This window comes from Lichenostomus cassidix, chromosome 18 (genome assembly GCF_008360975.1).
Source record: "Lichenostomus cassidix isolate B80296 chromosome 18, HeHo_3.0, whole genome shotgun sequence".
NCBI classification, from domain to species: Eukaryota; Metazoa; Chordata; class Aves; order Passeriformes; family Meliphagidae; genus Lichenostomus; species Lichenostomus cassidix.
Genome location: NC_139498.1, coordinates 989,858 through 1,010,721, shown reverse-complemented (window position 1 = coordinate 1,010,721; position 20,864 = coordinate 989,858). Strand labels below are relative to the sequence as shown.

The following is a 20,864-nucleotide window of genomic DNA, read 5'->3' as shown; positions in this document are numbered from 1 at the left end:
AATTCACTTCTCTCCTGCGTTTTTCTAAAGAGTTTCATTGCTTCCACTCACCTCAGACTTCACAGTCAGCTGGGATTTTTGATGCTCTGGATAATCAATACAAACTGCATTTGCTAAATTATGTCTTTAATGAAATTAGATGCACATTCTTTCCATCTCTCGAGCACCAGCTTGGAGCAATACATTGAAGCTGAAATTAGTAGGAGCTGCAAGTAATGAAACTCTTGTTCACACTTTCCAGGTAGGAAATACTTAAGGCAGCTTTTTTTACTTTTGTCTTGATGGTTAAAAATCTATGATTAAAAGCCTTTTTTTTTTTTTTTTAGCTAAAGAGTAGCAGAATCTTTCATTAAGAGAAAGAAATTATTCTCTCTGCTCTTCCCTAGCTTCTTCTTTCTCCTGCTTGATTTTTCTTTAATAGATTCTAACTAAACTTTAGGATTAATTGACAGTAAACAAATGGTTCTCCTGTAGCTTAGCAGATGACTTTGCACATGTTGCATCCTCTGGTTCCACCCTTTCCGATTCTTTTTATATCTAAGAAACTCTAGATGTGAAGTTGTCTTTTTGTTTGTTTTTTTTTAATTAAGAATACGCAATGCTGTGGCTTCTGTTTTCTGCACTGATGACCTTTCACTCCACATCAGATTAGGAGCTTCTTTGAGTTTCACTTTTGAAAATGAAGTAGAGATAAAAAATTGTTCTTAAGAAGCAGAGTAGATTCTGTGATGGAGTAACTGACAGAAGTAAAGACCTCTGGAGATGGAGTTGAAGTTGCTATTGGAATTACATGTACTGGGGGATGATATTCTCTGGCATCAAACCTGCCAGCAGAATTTTGGCAAAGTTCTCTGTTTGTCAGCACAGTTCTGCTGTGTGTTGGTTGTGACCAAACTGCACTGTATAAATCACAGAAAGGTTCTTACCCTGGAGTACAAATACTGCTCAGTATTAAAGGTGTGCCTATGCAGAAACTATATCCTCTTGTTTCTGTTGGATTGAGCTAAAAGCCTTGGCAGAACTATTTCTAGACAATTCCCATTACTGGCCTTCGGCTCTGGACTTGCTGCTCACTTACAGCTCTCTTTAATGACAAACACTACTTGGAAATGGCTTAATTGGATTGTCTGCTTAATAGCATTAGGGTTGTTGTGCTGGTTTAGCTGAGCCCTAATGGCCCTGCTGGTTAAGGGATCAGTGAAGCAGCAGAGCAGAGAGAGAAACTTCCCATTTCACATCGAGAGAAGATCCTTTGCTCCTCGGAGAGCTGCTGCCCTGCGAGGACAGGAGGCTGCTGGGGCAGAACTGAATTTATTTGCTGTGCTGTTGGGCTCAGCTCAGTGCAATGCTCTGCTGAGCTCAGGCTCTGCTCAGCCCCAGCTGGGCACAGCAGCTTTGGCAGCACTCAGAACAGGGTTTGGTTCTGGTCTCAGTCTTGATGCTGCAGCTTTCCAAGAGGATCTCTCAGTCAGCCACCAACCCCTGGGCAGTGGGAAAACAAACTTCTGGGTGCTTTTTGACACTTTTGGCAAGTAATTTCTGAAAATACAAAACTTTGCCAAAGCTGTCATGTGTGGAGAGAAGAATGGAAAGGAATAAACAGCCAGATGTGATGGTGGAGAGAAGAGTTAAATGGGTTTTACAGGCCATGTGAAAGGCTCTTGATTGAGCAGAAGACTGTGGGTTGAGTTTGTGGGGGAAGTTGTGTTATTTAATATTTCTTTTGGCTCTCAGGGAGGTTTTGCAGATTGTCTGAGATTTCTCAGAGTCCAGAGAAGTCTCCACTGGTCCTGCTCGTTAATGTGATTCCAGGAGACCACTTGGGCTGATAAAACACTCCTTTGTTACAAGTATATAATACATATTTAACAAAATTCCAAGAAGCAGATGGCTAATTAGATAGCTTGGTAATGCTAAGCTGATCATATGTTCTAGCTCGAAATAAAAATTTAACAAAGCTTCATTTGAATATTTTAAACAGACTTACATAATGTTTTCTGGTTGGTATTAAGTAAGGTGAATACAGTTGGGATTGTCCACACTGATGTGAGAAACCATCAGAATTCTGCTCCCTGCTGGATTGGGGTTATCTGGGGTCAGCTGAGATTCTCTTTCTCGAGGCAAAGCAAACTGAAAGGGAGTTTGTGGCCATCAGTCCACTCTGGACATTTTTTCCGTAACCACATCCAGAATGAAATCAGATAAACACTAAATATACATGGAAAACTTCATTACTTTAAATAACGTTTCTACCCCAATGATAAAATTCTAAGGCATTACATCATTAGAATGATTTATTTTTGTGTGGTGTCTTTCTGACTGTGTGTCAAGTCATTTTCACAGTTTAATTCAGGAAAAGAAAATACTACAAGAAAGTTATGAATAAAAATGCTTAGAAAATTATAAGGGAGGGTGAAAAAAAGGGATTACAAAACTGTTTGAAATTCTTATTTGAAAGTAAATCGAATGAGAGACAGTTCACTATGGAAATTTAGGAAAGACAGATATTTCCCAACAGTGAGTATGTTGTGGAAAAAATGAAGATGAAGTCATAGAAGAGAGGTGTGTAAAAGGGAAGGAAAAAAATCCAGTTAGATAAGTAGGGAAAAGGAATTGTAAAAGTAATGACAGGCAGCTTTGCAGTTGGATCTGGGAATGGAGGAGACACTCAATTGCTCATAAAGCTATTCTGGAGAATTTTGTTTCCTGAGACTGATCGTATTACATGGTGCCATATCTGACTGCTTGGATTAAATCCTGCTGTATTTATTACTAAAGCCAACTGAGAACATTTCCTACTCAGTGTCATGGACCACAGGAGTGATTTTTTATGGAGCCCAGAACTTAGGAAAGGTTTTCTCGAAGATTTGGTGTGAAGAAATCAGCAAATGTTCTCCTCCCTTTCCCCTTCCTCCTTTTCATGATCTCACCTTTTCAGTCTCAGGCATGATAAGCAAAAGGAAAGTGGTGATTTGCATTGTTTCCAGTCTGTAAAGAGGCAAAAACTATAAAATACTTGATAATAGCTCTGTGTTCTTTAGCCTGATGTGCAGTTTGGAAAGGCTTTTTGCCTTTAAATTTCAATTTAAACTTCTAGAATGACCTCAGAGCCAAACCAACTCACTGTTTCCTTGCACTCCAGCTGCTCTCTGCCTGTCCACAGAAGATTTTCTAAGTTTCAGCCTCAGAAGAAGGGAAAGCTGCAGACAGAGCAGTGCTGTAGGAACATTTTGGTTTTATTTCAGGCAGTGAGTCTGGGCAGGGTCAGAGTGTTACCTGCAGGAAGCTCAGCCGAGGTGGGTGAGCAGAGAGAGCACAGCTTGGCTCTTCTGAGCCCCACAGCAGGGAGGAGAGGAGATTTGCTTCTCTGTTAATTGATTTCCTCTCTCCCTCTCCAACAAGCTGTCAGTGCAATGTTTGCCCCAGTTTTCCTTGTCATCTGGAGAGGTGGTGGGTTGGTTGCTCAGAGCTGGCAGGAATCTGCAGATATTCTGCCAATGAGGAGAATTCAGATGCCTAAGAATATTGGGGGAAGCAGTGGAATTCAGGATTCAGGCTCTCAATTGCATTTCTAGGGCTGTCACCATTAAAATTGCATTTCTAGGGCTGTCACCACCCAGGGATGTGAACACTGAGAGTTGTTTTCCCATATGGAACTTTCTCTGTATTATCCTCTGTAAATGCTCAGCCAGTGGTTCTGTAGCTCTTCCTCATTCAGTTGTAGTTCTGTAATTCCTGGAATTTGGTTTTTGCTGTCATCTAGAAATGAGTGAAAAAAATTTTTTAAAAATTCCCTTACCATTGGAAAAGGCTCCTGTATCCCAATTTTACACCAACTCAGCACTGGTATTTTTGCACAGAGGAACAGATTGGAGTTAGAGGGATAACGTGAGTCCACACAAATCACCAAGATTGGCTCAGCAGTGATTCCTGTTTGCTGCCTTGGAAACAAAGGATGGCATGACAACAAAAGCAATGCAGAGAGAAAGGTTCAACCTCAGAAACGTTGGAAATGTTTTCTCGTGGGGAAACTCTTCCCTGGCATTTCAGAACGGATTTTCAAGTTTTAGTACCTCAGCAAGGATTTCTCTGAACCTCAGCTGAGGTGAAATCAAGGCTTGTAACTAAAAACACAAAAAGGGGATTTTAATGTATCAACACTTGAAATATGACATTTTAAGAACAAAAGAAAAAGATGTGAGGTCTACCTCCAGCTAAAAACAATTTTTAGTCTGAGCCATTCAAGGGTTTTTTGGAAATTCTTGGTCAAAAAACTTTCTAAAACCAAGTGTTTCTTGTGTGGATGGAATTGAATGTAGGGAACATAAAGATGAGCAAACTGTCAATGTTCTTTGAAGTGTTTGGGTTTTTTTTAAATTACTGTTTTCATTTTTTACTTGTTTTGCTCCCTGTTTTGTTGTTCAGCTCTCTGTTCTGCAATTATCTGCCTTGATTTCCCCAATAACCCAATTTGTCCAGGTTAAGGATACTAAAGACAAATGTCAAAATATGTCAAAAATCAGCTGCTTGAGCTCACAGTCAGAATGGTTCTCTGTAGAAGGGAGCAGCATAATAACTGTCAAGAAAAGGGGAATTTTAAACACTTCTTTTTATAAGAAGTTCACTTCCATAGGTGTAATCTCCCTCATTCACTGACCGTGTTTTGCTGCTCAGTTAGGTCGTTCAAAGGCTGTGCCAAAGGAGGAAAGAAAGGAGGTATTTATTTTGTGAATAAACAGCTCTGGTGCACTTTGAAGGTCTCTTTATTCATGCTGAGGCAGCAGTGAGGTGAACAAACAGTGTTTGCTTCCCTTTGCAGCTCCCCCTGCAGAAGGGCTTTCCTTGTTTGCTGGGCTCTGGCAGTGCAGTCACCCAGCAACTCCCAAGGGCTTTGGGTTGTGACAGTGATCTCTGAATGCAAAACCAACCCCAAAAAGGCTCCTCAGAAAAGCTGAACTGCAAAACTGCGAGGCATGGAGTTCTGCTGCAGCTCAGTACCAAACCTTTAGAGTTATAATGTAATTCTTAAATATACATTTCCAGTAAGGACCAGAAATTTTAAGATTTTTTTTTTTTAAGTGATTTGCGACCATGCAAAAAATGTTCATTTCAGTCTATAGGGGAAATGTTCCGAGTTTATCCTAATAGCTTGAAAATTCAGCTGAGAAAGTGAGGAAACTCCCCAAAAAATAGAAATACAGGACCTCCTGTAGTCTAAATGTTCTCTAGATACCCTGATACAAAAGGAGCTGTGATCAGCCTCACCGAGGAGAGATTTGCTGCCTGAATGTATCCATTTTAGAGAAAAACGGTGAGGGAAAAATGAATACATCTTTGAGAATGTGGTAAAGGAAAAATTACCAACATGAGGAGGCAAAGTGTGGTAGTTGTCATGTTTTCCCAGGAAATGACTGAAGCTGGTGTGAAAGAGGCTCATTGATGGTGGGACTGGGGTGAAGGGAAATGCTCAACTCCATATTCTGCAGTCAAAGTCTTTTCCAGGCTGTCGAAGGCCATGAATGAAACATTCATACTTTGAATGAACATGTTGTCCCTGAAGACAGTCATGTTTTGAGCAGAATAAAAATAGGAGCGGAAAGAATGAAAAAGAGTATTAAGTGAGCTGAGCAAAGGAACAAAAATTCCATGTAACAGAGCACAGCTGAGTTCAAGTTTGTGCTCTAATCCAGCTTTGGGGTATTTTTTGTTGCATTTTCCCTGTGCACATATGGGCTGGAATAGGCCCATAAAGCCCTAAAAAGGAGTAAAAAAGCATATTTTGGCAGCCAAGTCCCTCTGCTCCCACAAAGGAGGCTCTGAGGAGGATCATTCCTGCACCTAGTGCTGAGGTGAGCTGTTATTCCATCCTCAGGCTGGTCCTTCCCTGCCTTGCCCAGCAGTAAAGTCCTCCTGCTTTATTTTAGTTTGGAGACCTGGGAGGCTTTTGAAAAGGAGTTTTCAATCATTGCTTCTGTTGGGCATTACACAGAGAAGGGATTGGAATAAGAGGTTAACATCCTGACCTGCTGATTGCTTTTTGTAGAAAAGCCTGTTATTCAAGCTGGAAATTCCACAGTGACCCAGCAGACCCAGTGTGCTCTGCACCTCTGTTAGCCCCGTGCTGCAAATGGTGTAGTAATCGTTTAAATGATTAAAACAGAATTACATTAGCAGGAAGTAATCAGTGAAATGCATCCTTCCTTAAATCTGCTAAATCTACTAATACTTTTTTGGCTTTTAGTGCTTGCTGGTGCAGCAGTGTAAGTTTGATGCAGAATGCAGCCTGAAAGCCTCTTAGGCTCTTTTAATCCTCAAACCATGAAATGATGCAACTGCCCAATGTGTTCCTTCATTTGGGGCTCCTTGCTATAAATGAAGATCTATCACATGGACAGATTTCCACTTGGAAATTCAAATTTCTTACCAGTTAATCCAAAAATGGCATTGCTCATCTGGGTAGTGCCTAGCTGCTCTCAGCTCTTTGGCCAACCACACAGAGAGAAAATACATTTATTCTCCTCTTGAAAAACAATAATAGCAGAAGTGACCCCACAGCCTCTGGCTCCATTTTATTTTCATGTTGGAATTTCAATGCACAGCATGGTCAGACGGTGCTGCTTTGTGAATTTGCAAATTTACAGGCAATTTGTAAAGCTGAGCACATCTGAGAATTATTGACTGCTTCCCATAACCTGAAATGGTTAAATGTTGCTAGAAAGGTAGAGGTAAATTGAACTTATTTCATTCATGCTAACCTAGTATCTTCTATAAAAAGATTTAAAATTCACAGGTAATAGCCACCCCCTTGTCTAGCAGCCAAGAGCCCAAAAATCTGAACTTCTGAAACATTTGGATGGGCAGAGGCTTCCTGTGATCCTGTTAAACCCACAGTGAGTGCTGCACACAGCTCAGTCCCTGAGCACAGAGACTGTCACTGATTTTCATTAAATTCAGTGGTATCAGCTAGAAAGCTTAATGACAAAGCTTGCAACCAGGAAAAGTTGGAGTGTATTTCCCCCATCAGATAGAAAAGAGGCAATTAAGACATCATCTGGGTCAATGAATGAGTCTAGACACTCTAATAGCCCCCAGGGAATTTGCATCTATTCTTCCAGCCTGCATAATGTGGCCAGAGAGAAGTCCAGAGAGGGAAGGAATGAATTCAAGGGCTGCAGCAGTGTGCTGTCTGTAGGGACTCTGCTCTGCCTGTCCTTTACACCCTGAAGGAGATCCCTGCAGCTTGCCTGAGTTTGGAGTGAAGCCTCAGAGGTGATGTGAGCAGTGCCTGAGCCTCTGGGGCTCCAGAGCCCAGAAAAAGCAGTTTTTAGCCTCAAAGCCCAGCTCAGAATGTGCAGTGGTGCTGCTGAGGCTCAGAGCAGCACAGGGGATCCTCCTGGCTCAGGGCACTGCAGCCCAGGCAAGCAGCACGAGCTGGCTCCCAGCTCAGCTTCCACAGATGATCCTATTAATTTAAACCTTGTTTGACTTTATCCAACCTGCACCGGGAGGTTAATCTGCTCCCATTGAAATGCCAATGCTGTCAGTGTTGCACTGAGATCTCCTGGATCCCCTTGCAGCCCGGGGAGAGCAGTGAGCTCTGCTCAGGTGGGATTCATCTCATCCTGAAGGATTTCTATAAGGGACTTGTATCCATCTTCTCTAATGGGGGACTTTCAGAAAGCAGTGTAAATCACGGTGAAGCACTGGTTTTGACAGACATGCCTGCTCTCCTCCATTGATTTCACAGCCATGAGCTCAAAAACCACAACCTCTGTTCAATGGCTGAACATGGGATAAATCCCACTGGTGCTCATTTGTAAACCCAAGACAGCTCCCTCCTCCATCATGACACTCCAGCCAGGAAGGGTAACAACTTGATTGACAAAGAAATGGCAAAGATGAAAGAGAGAGAAACCAAGTGTTTTGCTGAGCAGAAGTGAAAATGTGCCTTTGCTTTGACAGCTGAGCTGCAGGAGCTGAGCAGGGAGGAGAGCTGTGCTCACCTGGAGGTGCTGCAGGACATGAACACACATCTATTAGCACCAGCTCTGTGCACAGGAAGCCATCAGGTGATCAGAAATGCTTTTTGCTCTCGAAGCAAAAGCAGCTTTATTGTAAATTCCTCGCTAACAGAGTGATAAATGTGTGCAGCATTGCTGGCAGTAGAATTGAAGTGCCCAAAGTGTGCTGGGAGGGTCATTCCCTGAGAAGGCTGGAAGTCTCTTGGGGATGCTGAGGCTTTAGTAATTCCTGAACCAAATTGAATAACTGCCCTGAAGTAGGAATAATTTTCCCCATTAAGCAGACACTACGGGGTTTCATTTTTGTCTTTCTTTGCCATGGGCCAGTTTTAAACCCTTCAGCCAAGTCTTGCATGTAAGATGCTGAAATGAAGATGCCAACAGAAAGCATGACAGGCCAATTTGTGTTGTACAGCAGCTCTGAAAACAAGCTAAAATCTGCATCTCAGTAAATCAGAACAGTGTGTGCCAGCTGCTGTCAAAACAACACAGGATAATAGAAATTTGACAGGTTTTGGTTGCATCTTCCTCCAAAAAATTGAGCTAGTTAATGCAGAACATACACTGTTACAAAGTTAAACTCTTGCTTGTGTTATTCTTTTTGTTTCTATTTGTTTGACATCAAATGACTCATTTCCAAGTGCTGTGGAGTGCAGAGAGCCAGGATTTTGATCCACGTGGGGTTTTTTAAGGTGTAGGTTTGGTTCTCTTCACTTTCATTCAGTAATGAGTCTAGTGACCTCCCAGAGCCCCTTTTGTCACTACATCACCTCCCTTTGTTCCTCTCCGTGAGGTTTGGTGATTCAGTGACTCTGGGAAGGAAACAATCATAGAATCAATATCTTTCCATACTCCCTATATTCAGCAGGTATTTATCAAGCTGTTAACAGCAGCACAGAATGGATTTTATTAAATTTTTTTAAAATTTTTTTTTGTCCTGTTCATGACAGCAAAAATGGAATCATGGAAGAGCTAAAGGAGAGCCGAATAACAGATTCAGCTGGAATTTCTTAGTCATGTAAAATGTTCTTATTAGATTAAAGTATTAAAAAATCCCCAAAAGCTCAGAGATTAGCATATTCCTTTAATGGGTTATTTTGAGCTTCCATTGAAGCAGTTACACTTTCAGCAGATTGACTTAAATGCCAGTTGGGTAATAGAGCAAGAAGAAAAACCATAATCTTTTTCTTTGGAGCAGAGAGTCATTTAAAGCTGAAATATGACTAATTACCACAAGTGAACTTGTGATACTCCTTGCACTTGTTAAGAGACTTGGTGTGCTAATGTCTCTGGGAATGGATGTTCAACCCAAACAAAAGAAAAGCCCTTTTTGCATTTTCAAGACATAAATACAATCTTTTGTTGTCCCTTGCAAACAAAAAAAAAAATATGTGAAATACCAGTTTACACCACGCAGCAGCAGTTTAAAAGAAAAGTTCATTTTTTTGGTGGCTTTTCTACCAAACCCTAACATAACTGAAATAGTTTAAATTGTTTGAAAAGCTCTGGTTTACAGCAATGGGAATGTTCTGTGAGAAGAACCAGCTTCCACTATGCAGCAGGGAAATGAACCATGAATTCCTGATCACAGCCATACCTGGCAGGACTATTATTAGTGTAGTGTCAGCTGTTGCTTAGCATTAGTATGTCCAAGAAGAAAATGTTTAAAAACCTCTTTTATTCCTCAGCTGAGCCTTAAGGAAGTGCAGAGAAGGGAAGAAGGAAGGAACTGAGCTCTGTCCTCAGCAGGGTCACTGAGAGTTGTCAGTTCTGCACATTTTTAAAATAATGGAACACATTCTTTCTGCTCTTTTTTTTTATGTTACTCATCTTCAATTTGTTCCCAATTCTGAGTCACTTTCATAAATCTGTTTTTGATGAGTTTCATCCAGTCAGTGAGTTTCAGAACAAATGCATCGTTGGGTTTTCAGCTGCAGAAATCCTCCCCAATCCCATCGAGTGTAACTCAGGCAGCTGAGAATTCAAAAATTAGTTAAACCATTGATACAAAGTCTGATCTTTGGCTCTAAGGATGTAGAGTATTAAAATAAAGGGCAAGGTGGCTGGGGAAATGGGGCAAACCCCCAGCCAGGAATTTCCCTGTGTGATTTCTGCCCCTGTGATGTTCTGCATCATCTGTGTGAAGATGCTGAGCCTTTGGGAAGCTTTGGTGTCCTTCCAGCCCAGCTCAGCTGGGAGAGCCTGCCTTTGCCTGGAGCTGCACTGCAGGACTTCCCTGGCTGATCTCCTGCACCCCAATCCCTTCCTGGGCACAAAATTGGATTATTGACACATCTCCTGCACCCCAATCCCTTCCTGGGCACAAACTTGGATTATTGACAGATTTCCTGCACCCCAATCCCTTCCTGGGCACAAAATTGGATTATTGACACATCTCCTGCACCCCAATCCCTTCCTGGGCACAAACTTGGATTATTGACACATCTCCTGCACCCCAATCCCTTCCTGGGCACAAACTTGGATTATTTTGCTGCATCAGCATAAAAGCAGTGCTAAGGTGCTGAGGAGGGAATGTTTGAATAAGAAAATGCCTTTGTGCCCATGACCCAGGAGTGTCTGCAGAAAGAGGGGTTTTGGTCCAGGGCAGGAGCAAGCAGCTGGGGAGGAACAGGTGGCAGAAATGGGGACAGGGTCCCAGCAATAGGACAGATCCCAGCAATGGGGACAAATCTGAGAGATAGGGACAGATCCCAGCCATAGGACAGATCCCAGCAGTGTTCCCTCCAGCAGAGCTCTATGCCTCAGTGCAGCAGAGATGGAAGCAGAGCTCCTTCCCCCAGCAGGGTTTGCCAGGCTGAGGGTTTTCAGCTCTGTTTTCTGCCCATCAGGCACACTCAGTGTGTGTTGCAGGAGAATCCTCACTGCTCTCACACTGTGGCTTTGCCCTCCAGTCTGAAGGGATGTTTTCACCCAGACTGGGGGAGGAATGGATTTTCTAGAGAAGCTGTCTGTGCTAAGAGCCTGGCTGGAGTGCTTGCTGACCTCTCCCATTCTCTGCCTCCCTCCTGGCCCTTTGCCCAAGACAGTTTAGTCCCTTCTGAAGCCTCATTCTGCACTGATTCTAGGAATGACAGATTTGCAAATTAATCCCTACAGCTTCAAAGCAGCGTTCTAGCTATGCTGAAAACCTGTGGTGCATCCAGGTGTTCATGGAGGTTTGGTCTCCTCTCCAGGAGTTTGTTGCTGTGGGATGCACTTGTTCAAACTTTGCAGCTTGAAATTACTTCTCCATCTATCACAGCCCTTCAGCATAATTCATGCAGAATTCATCTGCTTGCATGCCACTTGGAGCCTCCTGGAATTTGTTATTTTCCATCCCCATCTCGAACAGTGCCACATTGTTTATGGAGAGAACATGCAGTTTGCCATAAATCACTTGCTTTCATGCAGTTTTACTGCATTATTTTACTCAATTTGTGAGGATTTAAGCTCCCTGCAGTGTGCAGCATTACAAGGCACAAAGTGGTTGGAAATAAAAACTATTTTTGGCTGAAATAATGGAATATTCACCATCAGAAATATGAAACAGCATTTAAGTGTGGGTGAGATGTAATGAATGAGCTACATTATATAAAAGGATATTACTCAGGCTATTAATTATAAGGACTTAAATTTAAAGCCTGCAAGGGAAAAATGAGCTGGTTTTTCTTGCTCCAAACTAGCTCTGGAATGATCTTTGTTTCCAAACTGAGGTCCACAAGTGTGTTATGGAGACTTTGTGAAGTTCTAGTTTTTAATTGTGTTGAACACATGCAATAAAAACATTGCATTGTTTTGTGTCACTGTGAGTAAGAAGGGGCACAGCTAGTTAGGGGAAATAGTTTTTATTTTGGTCAGAGAAACTTTAAAGTCCAAAAGGAAAGGTTTCAGTGTTTTCTTTTCGATAGATATTCATAAAGTTGTTATTATTTTTTAAAACTCCTATGAAAAATAGAAGGATTTCTCCCATTATCTGTCAGTGGTGAGTGCTTCTAAAAACTGTCAGCCTAAAGCTCAAATTCTGGCTCTTGTTTTCCTTCCCAAGTTAGAGATTTGGTGTACAATTACAGAGTGCTTTAGTTTTTCCAGTTGCCTTTCTGATCAGAGCTCCAAAGTGCCCATTGCATGCACTAAAACCTTGACTAAAACCTCTCTGCACAGACAGCAGTGCCAGACATTGATTTGCTCTGCAGACCCTTTATGCATGTTCTGTGCTGAGTGGGAATGAGCTGAAATCTCATTTTTCATGTGGTTTTTTTTTTCTTTATTTTGGTTTGAGTCACAGCTTACTGAATCCCAGCCCCTTCCTGCTGCTTGCAAATTCCCAGCCTGTTGTAGGCAATATTCTGGGATGAATGTCAGCTAATTCATCACTGACATTCATGCCTCGTTTTTCATTTGTGCTAATATATTGCTTTTAGTGGAGACATGGGAGAGGGAATGGTGTTTACCTTTCCGTGTCATGAGAATTCTCCTCAGCCTGTCTGACAGAAACCAAGAGCTGCTGTTTGTATTGCTGCTCCAGTGAGCCAGCAAGGGCTGCACAAATATCTCGTGAGCACGCTGTGGAAAATGCTCTCAGACAATTTTCACAGTCAAGGTTTTACATGAGTTAGTAGCAGGAATAACCATGTTTGTTTCTAAAAATTAGGAGCTCAAACATAGACTAAAGTTTGGGGAGAATTTTGAGGTAATTATCAGGTTCTAGGGGTGTTGTCTGTAGTTAAAAATGCTCTGAAATCTTAGCCTCGTGGACAAAGAGAAGAAATCATCTCAGTTCTTTGAGCTAATCATGCCACAAGGATTGAGTTTCAGCACTGACAGAGGTTTTTAGCACCTGGGTTCTTTCTCTAGTTGGAATCCAGGCTGCTCTGGTCTCCTACAGCTCTGTTTTGAGCTGTGGATCTTCATGTGCTCTGTGCTGAGCTGCCCTGGGGAGCTGCTCCAGCTGAACCCCAACACTGCCAAACCATGGGCTGCAGAGGAGCTCAGAGGCAGCCCCAGGCAGGCAGAGCTGGGACAGCAGGGAGCCTTGTGTCACATTGTGTCACTGCCCTGGCTGAGCAGATCATGGCTCAGCTCTGCTCAGGATGTTCTGCCCAGGGCAGAGCTGAGCTGCACAGCCAGGCTGGAGGAGCTCCCCATGCCTGGTGGGCTCAGGCTGCTCAGATCCCTCCATCAGCCTCCAAATGGGCCTTCCCAAGTCACAGGGAATGTGGAGAGAATGCTCCAGAGGCTGGAGTGGCTGGAGAAGGGGAATGGCTTCAGCCTGAGGGAAGGTTTGGATTAGAGGTTTTAATAAATCCTTCCCTGGGAGGGTGGGGAGAGGCTGGGATGGAATTCCAGAGAAGCTGTGGCTGCCCCTGATCCCTGGAGTGCCCAAGGCCAGGCTGGACAGGGCTTGGAGCAGCCTGGGACAGTGGAAGTGTTCCTGCCATGGCTGGGGTGGGAGGAGGTGATTTTCAGGTCCTTCCACCCCAAACCCTTCTGGGATTCTGGGATTCTACCTGGTGACAAACTCCACTGACTGTTGCCATTGGGTTTTCTTGCTGGCAGCTTCCCATCTCAACTCCTTCTTTGTTTTGAATTTTTTTTTTATCAAATGGTTTACAGCAAATATAAATAATTTGTTCATAATTAAATGACATGTTTCCATGGTTTCATATTTTGTTATTTATGTACTGCCTACTTCTGAGCCCACAGGTATTTCATGGAAATATCACTTTTGCTATTGGAATGAATTCCTGTAACTTACATCTTTGAGTCAATTATGCAATTTTGATAACTGCCAAACCTACAAAATTAATCTGCTTGTAAATAATATACCCACCAAACTTAGAGTGGAAAAGATCTGAGGGTGAATTCTCTTAATTCTTTGATTGGTTTCCCAATGTCTGTGTTGTCTCATGTTTTGTCTTGAATTGGCAAAAGAATTCTAACTGTAATTAGTCTAACATGGAGTTGAATTTTTCTGTGTATGTTGTTTTTCTTCCTGGGAACTTGCAGTTTCTTTGAGCTGAAGCTTTGTTTGCAGTGACTGATGAGAGCAGGAAAGTGATATTGGAGTTTCTGGCAGACGACCCTTTAATAAGATGTATGTAATTGGCTAAGATTTGCAACAAATATTGGGCATCTGTTGGGTAACATGGAAATAATGAAGAGAAACAGGAACTGGAAAAATCTTTAATTAACTAAACCCCTTCAATTCCTTGATATAATAGTACTGCTGGAACAGAATGGGTGGGTAGGATTGAAAAAACCTGCCTGAATTCTTTGAGAAAAATGTTTAGAGGAATTATTAGTTGGTTATGTTGGTAACCCTTATGTGCAGAGGTAGCTGAACTTGATCTTTTCCCTGCACCCTTTGAACATTTCAGCTGTGTCTCTCAAACCTTTCTGTTTTCAAATGCTTCTCTCCATTCAAGACACATTTCTGGTAGGTTTAGACAGGCAGGGAATAATTACTGACAAAACAAACCTAAATAATGTGTGTTTTCCTGCACTTCACATATGAATGATTTGGTGATTCTCTCTCACCTTGAAGCCTTTTGAGTTTCCTAACACAACTGCAGTCAGGATTGTGTCCAAACAGGTATTGCAGGAAGTTTATCTCTTGCAGTTCAGTGCTTAGGCTATGGCTCTGTTCATATTTCAGCTTGTTCAGTGTCATCCCTGCCTCACTTCTTGCCATCCTGAAGAAAAAGAAACGATATTTGGTAATAGTGGAATTAGTGTGTGGCTTGTGTTTGCTGGCAAGGGAGGTTCACTGATTTTGTTAGCCTGTTTGGGGTCACCTTGATTTCCCAAAAGCTCTTTGCATTCTGTCAGTGTCTGGAATTCCAGCTGTGTTACAAAACCAAATGCAACCCAACAGCTGCATTCTGGAGGTTTGGATTCATCTCTTATCCCATCATCTTATGCAGCCTTAGAATAAATTCAGCCTTGCTGCTCCCTGCTGCTGCCTTGCCCAGCCCTGCTCTCTGTGCTGGGTGATCATCAATCCAGATCCCATTGCTGCCACTGGGGTCACTGCTGAAAGAGCTGCAGAACCTGAACAGCTCCTGCTCAGCATTCCCAGCCAGCAGCTCTGGCCTCTCTATTGTGTTGGTTCTTTAATTGGCAGAGCTGTGCTGCTCCTGGCTGTGCTCAGCCCAGAGGGGGTGTGAATGGCAGAAAGCAGGTTAGCAGCTTCTTCAGATGGGCTGAATTCGAAGTGCAGAAGGGATGGGGAAAGGCTGTGGCTGTGGGTCACCTTTCTTGTTGGTACAAGTTCTCAAAATAGCTATTTCAGCACCGGTTTTGATAGGTGATTTCTGGGTTGTTCTTCATTTATAAAGTGGGACACCTCAGAGCAGGGAGATTAATGGTTTTGTGAAATTTTAGCAAGGGCTTTACATAGAAACAGTGATCTCTGTCTCAAAAAGTATATAATTAACAAGGAGATTGAAACAGTGCTGAATATTTCAAATTACATTAAATCCTTTAATACTTTCAAACTCTTCCTCAGTTTTGCAAATATCACACTGCAGTTTAATCAGAACAAACAGTATCATATACCTTCTTTTTCCTGTAATGGAAGGCAGAAACGACAATTCTGCTATAATATGTATCTGAATATAGTATTCAGACAGATCTGAATATATTAGGTGAGGTATTTTTACTAAATCCCAACCAGTTCAAGATGTGTTAGGTGCACATTTATAATTTCAAATGCACAGGTGTATATTTATCATTTTACCCCACGGTGCTGCCAGGTCTGCCAGAGCTGTTTGGGTAAATGTGGATGTGTTTGCACTCCCTGCCAGCACACAGACTGGGTTTGCACACTGCTGCAGATCCTGCAAAGGCAGCTCAGCACAGACCCCATCTGTCTGCTGCTCAGAGGAAAGGAGTTAATGACCTGACGAGTTAAGAGTGTCCAGACAATCCTGTGTAATCCTTTCTCACAAATGAGATACTGCTGCAGTTAACTGTTACTTTCTCTCAAATTATAAATAAATAAATAAATCAAATTAACAGCAGAGTTTACAGTGGTTGTATTTCTGTCCTCCATGCAATTTTTTATTTGTCCAACTGAACTCAACCAAACAGAAAACCTGCAGCAAGGCCAGAGGTATGAACTTGGGATTAGGCAGAACAATTATTAGCAGGTAGACTCAGAGCTCTAGAAATAGGAATCAGCCCTAATTGATCAATATTGATTGAAGGTGTTTCTCTCCCGTGGCTCCAGGGTAGGTTTGGAGGAGGCAGTTTGGGTTTTGCAGAAACCACAAAGCAAACAAGGGCAGTTCATGGCACAGGGAATGTGCAGCACTGCACAGAGTAGTGCTGGGAGCTGCTGAGTGACTCGGGGGTTACAAAGAGCTTTAAGGAGCTTAGGAACAGGGTGAGGTGATGGCAGAGATGTTTTCCCTGCAAACACCTCAGCCTGGGGCAGACTGTGTCTCGCTGAGCTCTGCCTTAGCCAGAGAGTGGGAAATGCCAAGGGGAAGGTTGCAGGTGCAGCTGAAGTGTTAGCCTGGCTGCTCTCCTGGCACAGCTCTGCCTGCTGGATGGGGTGAGACACTGGCAGGAAAGCAGCTGCTGTGTTATAAATGACATATGTTGGAAAAGTTAGGCTAATTTCATTTTTAAAAATTCTCAGTGGATTCAGTGTGTCAGTAGCAGTCAAAGGTAGGGCTGCTTGTGACTTGTGTTTGCTCTATAATCCACAGTCTTGTTTATATTCAATATAAAAGGGATTTGCATTCTATTTTTACAAGTTATAGTATGTTCAGAAGAGAAGAAAGACAAATATTGCTCTACCATATATCTTAATTGCTACTCTCCTTGTTTATCTATTCCTAGTAAATTTATTTAAACAGTACTTACTTAACTAACAAATGTAGTCAGCATTTAACTGGTTTGTCTATTTTGAAGTCTTGCCCTATTTCTGTTTACTGGAATTGCTGTATTTACTCTCAGGATGATCCAACACATGCCATGTGCCACATTCATCCATTCATTCATTCATTCATCCCTTGGTGTTGTGCAGAGAGCCCAGGGCAGCCCCTGCAATGAACCCCTGGGGGAAATCCTGTGGCCTCAGGGAGAATGCAGAGGGTGTGAGAGAGCAGCAGAGCAATGACTCTGAGCTTCTGTCTGCTGAGAGATCCTGGAGTGGAGTGAGAGCAGCCCAGGGAGAGGATTTGGTGCTTTTTGTGCTCCTGGTGACTCCTTGGTGCAGCTCAGAATCAATTCTTGTTGAAAAGCCAAACCAGGAACCCAAACCCAAATCCTGGGTGCTCACAGGTATTCCCCTGCTGCTGCCAGTGAGCTCCAGTGCTGTTCCTTTGGAAGAATCAGTGCTGGAAACCTAATAATGCCATGTGAGCAGAGCCACAGCTCTGGGCTGCTTGGGATGGAAAGTGTGGGATTTTCACAGTGGGTAAGATGTCATAAATTCAGCAGTTGAGGAGTCCTGGCCATGGGCACTTGGGGATGTGTGGGAAGGCTGGGATTTGTTCAAAGATTAGGCTTGGTGGTCCTGGTGATCTTTCTCAACATTAATCGTTGTATGATTACAAAAATGAGTCAAAGATGACTTGAAAAAGCCTCACTGATTTCTCTGTAGAGGATAACTGGCAGTTCAGTTGAACTCTCTGGCAAATATATTCTCTCCACCCTTTAGGTTTGCAGCTTAATTTGTTTTACTAAATAAATAAATACAGTGGTGTAGTAGAACTATTTATATCTAATGGAAAAGCTCCATCTAACCTGTTCTTTCTCTTCCAAAAGTGGGAGTTTACAAGGGATTTAAAACAAAAATAATTCAGCTGAACTTTTAAAATAATTCTCAATTGTAAAGCATGTGACTATTGTCCTGATATTTTTCCCCTTGTTCTTTGGAATGCTTGTGGTTGAGGAGCTCTTCAGACATATGGCTCAGGGATGTGTGGGCTCAGCAATGGCTCTTCTTCTTCATACTTCATCTAATAGAGAATGTTGTTCTATTGCTGTTATTGATGGTGGCAATCCCTCCCGTTGCTCTCATCCATCTGTGTCTGGTAGGAAAGCCACCAGCAGCAGTGTTTCTGAGCAGAGAGCAGCAGTGTTTCTGAGCAGAGAGCTCTCCCCTGACAGTAAATCACAACAATTGTTCCACTCCACGTAATTTGGAATAAAGCTGGAAATTTACAGTGGAGGTTTGTAGCTCGAAGTGATGACAATATAGATCTGTATTATTAATTAAGTTTTCTCAGCACTGTGCCTGGCCAGGAGAGCTTGGGTGGAATGGATTGTTCTCCATCAGGTGCCATAAATCCCAAGCCATGCTGAGCACCTTCAGCTCCTTTGCCCTGACAATGCCCTGAGTGCTCCTCAGAGCTCCTGACCAGGTTCCTTCTTGTTTTGTGCTGCCAGTTGGCATTCTGTGCTCTCTGGGAGGGCAGAGGGCAGGAGCAGCAGGAGGTGTCCCTTGCCAGGTCTGGTTCTGCAGCACAGGGCCTGTTTGGTTCTCTCCATCCCTCCCTGCTCTCCTCCCTTTGGCTCCAGCGAGTCCAGCATCTCACAGCCACACTCTGTATATACACCACAGCTCAAAAGCACGCTGTCAAAACATGAAAATACCTCAATAATTTCCTTTTTAATTTCAGCTGTCAGCCTCGAGATGCCACTTTGCTCTCGAGCTGCTCTGCATGGTGTGCCAGCTCCCTTCAGCTCTGGGGAAATGTGAAGGAACAAATTCCCTGGCAGCCTCTGCAGAGCAGTGTAATACAACTTTCATTACACGAAGGTGGTGAACATAATGTGACTTCTTAACAGCTGCAATAAGTGATGTGAAGCTCTTAACATCTTTTCAAAACAAGTAACAAGTGAGAGGTTATTTTTCATCTCCGTGCCTAAAAAAAAATGGTGACATGTTATTTTAAGCAGATGACACTTAGTTTGCACTCAGCTGAACCAAGGAGATTTTTACATGCGTTCTTCAGATCTCTGAAATGAAGAAAAGGCTAAAAACTAATGCTAAAATACACTCCAATGGCTGGATTTCAATGTGAAAATTTGGATTTTAAATATTATGTATGGCAATGATGGCTGTCAGATGGATTTCAGTTCACACTTGTCCTTTTCCCCTCGATTTTATCATTCCATGAGAGTTGCTTGTTGCATTGTTTATTTCTGTGTTGAACTGTTGGGTTCTCCTCTGAGTATTGTCCAAAGGTGAGGCAGCTCTGGTGCTTCTGGATCACCTGTTCAGGAGGAATGGGGAGGAATCACCCATTCCCAATGGGAAATGAGCACAAAGATCAACTCTGCCCCTGCTCAGTTGCCCACATCAGCCAGTCTGTTCTCAGGCTGAGCACAAATTCAGGTTTAAGAGGTCAGTGGTCACCATAGACAAAGCCATGGTGCAGTTTTGAGGTGAAGCCCCAAGGCCAGAAGGACAAACTCTCTGGTTTGCTTACCCTGGCAGGGAGTTGTGGTTTCCATTGCAGTGAGGAGCATCATTTCCAGGGAAGTTCCCACTGAAGGTCACAGGTTGGAGCCAACAGCCTCTCCCCTTCCCACACCTTCATCTCCATGCTAAACCCATCCAAAACAAGGGTGACATCCTTGGATGAACTCCTCACCACTCTGAGAGGCTGTCAGCTCAGAGACAGGATGGGACTGTGGTGCTTCAGAAATCCTGCCCAAAATAGGAGCCAAATATGCAGTTTTCCTCCACCCATTGCTGAATAAAAACAGAGCTCAAGCTCCTCATTGGGATGGCAGGCACTGGGGAAGCAGCTCCGTTCTATAAGTTCTCCAGATATTCCTAAGATCTTTGCATAGACTATCACATTATATTTTCCAATTTTTACAAAAGTAACTCATTAACGTCTTTGTTTTCTGAAGGATGTACCAAGATTTTTTTTTTTTTTAATTTCCTTGCATATGATTTGTTCCTGAAAACACAAATCAGTCTATTCCCTTCAAGACTGGAAGGTTCGGAACCAAAAATACAACCTGAAAGTAAAACATGACTCAGCTGCAAGTAATATTCATGGTAATTGCCACTTAGTGATCTTCCAGTTGGTAGAAAATAAACCCTCAGGATGATAATTGCAGGATTCTCTGGGACTGCTGTTGATTAACAAACCAGACAAGCAAGTGGGCAGCAGGCAGAGGCAGAGCTGATCTGGAATCAGTGGAGCAAAGCTCACCTCATTCCCTTTCATTCCCATTCTCACCTCGTTCCCTTTGCCCAAAGAGCAAACATGTGCCAGAAACAGAGCAGTTGGAAAGAACTGCTGCATGGGATGGGATGAGAAATAGCTGGGGAGAGAGGGAAGGGTGATAAAACCTCCCTAAAGGCACACAGGTGACTTGGGGATGGGAAAGGGGCCAGGCTGGCGTTTCTGGGATCAGGGCTGTGTCTGCTCTGAGCACTTGCTCACAGCTTCTGCACTGGTTATGCATGAAATCAATTCATTTCTGTTAAAATGGGAAGGAGAAGTGGTAAAGTTGCCTCATGCAATGAGCTCTTTAGAACCATTCAGGTGATTTAATGTGGCTTCCCCTGAAGCTGAGGAAATTCAACGTTCCCAATTGCCAAGCAATTCAAATCTATTTTATTCTTTAGATTTGGGAAATAGTGTATTTTTCTGTGTTGGAAGTGCAAAACTTCAAGCATACAGACAATGCATTATCTGTAAACAGTGAATTACTTTAAAATCATTTCATTACAATCTCCCAACTCACTGCTTGATGGCACAGTGTTTATGACAAGATTTTTTCAATCTCAAATCTTCATTGTCTGTTTCGCTGAAATGTGGACCAATTTCAAAATATCTGAGCTAACTTTACTATCATGAAATAACC

At 42.7% G+C, this 20,864-nt stretch overlaps 1 protein-coding gene across 3 annotated transcripts in view; it reads left to right on the top strand.

Annotated features, from left to right (window-relative positions):
* The window catches only part of PRKCA (protein kinase C alpha), a 119,297-nt gene that overhangs the window by 26,970 nt on the left and 71,463 nt on the right, over window positions 1-20,864 (top strand). The gene's annotated exons all lie outside the window — the stretch shown is intronic.